The sequence below is a fragment of the Dendropsophus ebraccatus genome, chromosome 2 (assembly GCF_027789765.1).
Source record: "Dendropsophus ebraccatus isolate aDenEbr1 chromosome 2, aDenEbr1.pat, whole genome shotgun sequence".
In the NCBI taxonomy this organism is placed as follows: Eukaryota; Metazoa; Chordata; class Amphibia; order Anura; family Hylidae; genus Dendropsophus; species Dendropsophus ebraccatus.
Genome location: NC_091455.1, coordinates 212,302,038 through 212,306,551, shown reverse-complemented (window position 1 = coordinate 212,306,551; position 4,514 = coordinate 212,302,038).

The window sequence follows — 4,514 nt, the reverse complement described above, 5'->3', positions numbered from 1 at the left end:
ATTCATATTGTCGGAAAAAAGTTGTTCTCGGAAAACCTTTGAGCACAACGTCATAACATATCTTAAAAACACAGAAGATTAAATGCAGCCCCCCAGTATGCAGTGGAATGGTGCCAAGCAGTGTGCCCCTCTATGACCACAGGTGCCGCCAGCTATGCAATAAGTAGAAGCACCGCAGCACTCCAGGATAGATGAAAATCAAATGGTGTTTATTTCATCCAGGCAACAGGGGAGATGCCTGGGAGATCATGTCCTGGTGTTTTTGCTTGCAGTAGCTCCCAGGTACCCCATTTCCCTGGAGGAAAAAAATAGGCAATTGTCTGGGGCCCCCTACCTCCATTATGATATTGAGTCAGGGGCAGGAACACACTGGCAGCTTCCTGCAGCATCTTAGAGTGAGCCTGGCTACAGCTAATCACTAGTAGCAAAGGATCACATTGATGCTGCAGGGTGCTGTGTGTGCTCCTTGTGTATTCTGCCCTGTGTGCTTTCTGTGTGTGCTGCTTTGTGTGCTCCTTGTGTATTCTAACGTGTGTGCTCCTTGTGTATTTTGCTGTGTGTGCTCCCTGTGTTTGCTTTCTGTGTGTGCTGCTGTGTGTGCTCCTTGTGTATAGTGCTGTGTGTGCTGCTATGTGTGCTTCTGTGTGTACTCCCTGTGTGTGCTGCCATGTGTGCTCCCTGTGTTTGCTGCTGAGTGTGCTCCTAGCGGGACATTTATGAAGTCCGGCGTTTTTTAGGCCGGGCTTACAAACGTCCCCAGAGATCAGGAGCTCAGGGGATTTATGTAGAGGTGCACTGCCTCTACATAAATCCCGAGGGCACAGAGCCTGCCCGTACGAAAATTTGGAAACCTACGCTAGCTCAGGAAAGGAAAAGGAAAAATTGGCAACACATGTATGACTGTTCACACTGCAGGTTGCACACTGCTTGTGGCTTAAGTACAGACAAAAAACAGAAGGTGCAACAGCAACCCACAGGTGCAAGGGCTTACCGTATATACTCCTCCTAATGAACACATGATAAACACTGGCTCTGTAGATATTAAGAAGTGAGGGTCTTAGCAAACTATTTGATCAATGTCCTAGCAAACTATTGTCTTTAGCAAATGTCCTTAGCAAACTATTGATCAGTGTACAATGTCACCAACGTTAAGGTGTCCTCAGAGACATGGTCCCTACTCTAGGATTTTCACACTAGCAATGGCCTCTCCTGGGCTGAATAAGCCTACAATTGGGCAGATAGGAGCCAAATGATCTCCTTCCTATCAACAATCCTGGCACAACACCTTCTGAACATACTGAATGTGACTATAGAAGTCCATACACCTTCAATTACATGCTGGCTGAACAATTGTTTGGCTGACAGTTACCTCTCCTGTCCTCTTCATACACATGTTGGCCATGGCCGAGCATTCCTATGTTCTCTATGAGAAGGGGAGGGGTAAGCCACAGGAAGAAAGTCCTGGCAGTGGATTATCTCTCAGAGAACAGTAAGGTCAGTTGGTGATCATCTGTCAGTGGACTTTCCAGAGAGTTCCACACACCTTATACTGATGACTGAACCCATCGTGAGCAGCAGGTACCACCGACATAAGTATAGCGCATGGGGACCTTGTTGCTACAATATTTCAGCAGTTGGGGCCCATCTTAGGCTAAAACGGCCCCTGCTTATGCTCCTGATTTGATCTCAAAGATCTGGGGAGTTCCCTGGCAAAATATTCCTATGTCTGAGCAGTTTCTGGGAACCCGTTCTCAGCTAAAAGTACGGACGCTGACATGTAATAGTTACACTGGCTGAATATGTGTGCATTATATCAATGTGGTCCCGAACCGCTACCATTGGAGCAGATGGGCAGGCGTGTGTACACGGCCACGGTCAGCAACATCCACCCTTACAATGCTGTGTGCTCTGGTATCAATCACCTTTAAGCCTATGACAACAGGCAATCACCTTTAAGGTTTAAGCCTAAGACAATAGTGAGAATAGTGCAGAGGGCGGCCTGATGTCACATCCTGAATTCCGTCTCGTATCCCTTGTTGCTAGAGACAGAATTCTATCAGTGATGGCCAGTGGACAGCAGCTTAACAGCAAGGGAGCCCTCTAGTGGCCGTACATTCAGAAAACAAAGGAGATATCTAATAATGGTTATGATGCACAGTTCTTAGATGTTATTACCCTGTTACATTGTTTTATTGTGTTGTTTTTTTTAAATCAGTAATTATACTTGTACTATCCAGTAATATCTGGCCTCTATGTGTGATGTATGTATGTACTGTACTGTATGTGTGGTCTCTACCACCAGGAATTTCTTTTATTTTACTGATGGATTTAGTTTATTTTCTTATAAGGAGCCACTATCTGTTTTTTTACGGTACATAAATCTGTAACTCCAGATGGTCGCTACCAAGAGTAGATGTGCGCCTCGGCCGCAGTCTAGTACCGCGTGTCAGACCAGCCTTATAGCGTCAAGTGTATTATTACCTCTTACTAATCTATTATCTCTATAACAATCTCCTTGGTTTTTTTTCAGCTGAAAGTTGTCACTTACCTTTCCAGACGGGACCATGTAAGGCTAATATACCAAGATACTACTATGATGCAGATACTAAGAAGTGTACATTATTTGGATATGGCGGCTGCGGAGGAAATGATAATAATTTTGAGACCCCCGAGGAATGTGAGCGAGTCTGCAAAGAGGTTGGTGTGTGATTTGTTTTTAGATAGATTACATACAGATGTATCTAAGCTGACTGGTGGTGCTCTGTATCTTTACCCCCATCTCCGCTCACATGCTGTACACACCTAAAGGTGGCGGCCGATCTGGCGCCTAGATAGATAGATAGATAGATAGATAGATAGATAGATAGATAATAGGAGATAGATAATAGGAGAGATAGTAAGGGGAAAAAAAACAAGGTGTGCGGCTAGTGTGTATAGGGGCTGGTGCGTAGGAAAGGAGGACTGAGTCCCAGTGATGTAAAAATATAACAACTTTACTGTACGGTCTCTGGATAATACAAAACATTTTTGCAGCAAATACATAAATCTTTACACAGACTTCAGTGTTTGAACTTGTTTGTGCTGAGGAGATGCTTGAAGGAGTAGTATAGAGTAGAGGTAGTTGTAGCAGTGGTTGAAGAGCTGAAAGTAGAGTAGAGCAGCGTAAAGGAGAGGAGTTTGTCAAGGGAGTCCCAACCCAATGTAGCAATGTACTCTGCCAGAACTTGAGAGAATACTTGAGAGTGAGAAGTTTACTTGTACCCGGGTATAGACTATAGTCTGATCACCTTCTGCCCTAGGGACTCGTCCTAATAGGGTGATACAAGCCCCAGCCTTGGTTATCTGGGTTAAGCTAAGCTTCTGAACCTTACCAGTTACCTGCACTGCAAGATAGGATACATAGACCTTCTGGTAGCTTTATCCTATCCAGGCTAGTTCCTCTTGTGCCTCAGGCTACTGCCCTGTACTTTTTAGACTGGTTTACAACATAGGCTAGGATGTTCCCAGACTCTTCTCCCTCTGTAGTGTCTGGCACTGCATAGTAGGTATAGTAGGAATACTGAAAGAGCGAAGTGTCTCTAGTTGCATCTGCATACACACGTGTCTTAGACTCAACAAACTTGTCCCGGACAAGGTTCCTGGCAGAGCCAGACCCTGGCTTGGCTACAGCAGGGTCATCTGCCCTGTGTGTCCTTCTCCCACGAGAATCTGAGTAAGAACTGACGCTACACCTCCTCCCACCAAGTAACTTCCTACAGAGGCTAAGGTTCCCTGTGAGTGGTGGAAAGCAATGTGTGCAAGAGAAAGAAGAGTACAAAACATTAACTCATTGTTGTACAATACATTAGAGCATACATACAAAATACTGACACCTAGTGGTAAAACTTTAAAGTGTGCTACATCACCACTTAAACTGGAGTAAGGAGCTTTGCAACAGGTGTACAAGAAAAAGAACACCCGTGGTGGGACACCACAGATAGATATATAGATAGGAGATAGATAGATAGATAATAGATAGGAGATAGATAGAGAGGCAGATAGATAGATAGATAGATAGATAGATAGATAGATAGAAAGAGAGACAGAAGATTCAGCCATCAATCTAAGTGGTGTATGGGTCTCTTCCAAACAAGCACCAACATATGATATAAGTGGACACACAGTTTGGATGGAAAGTCACAGTCGGCCCCTTTGATCAGAGAGAGATGAACTACCAAGATCTCCTTTAATATGTTTATTACAGTATAAGTTCAATCCTACAACTAATCCCCAATAATACTGTGTTCTCTCCTCCAGGGCTGATGATTTCCCTATGACAGCTCTTCACGTTGCAGTTACCGGCCTCATATTTCTTGCTGAATGATTTTCCATTTGGAAGCCATATAATAAAGAGCAGCACATGTGTCCTGTATGTCGTCATTATTTACCCGTCCATCAGAGCTGACGCTTCATGTTCTGCATCAGTTACACATCAGATGCCAAACTATAATGATGCCTGATATAGTAATAATGCC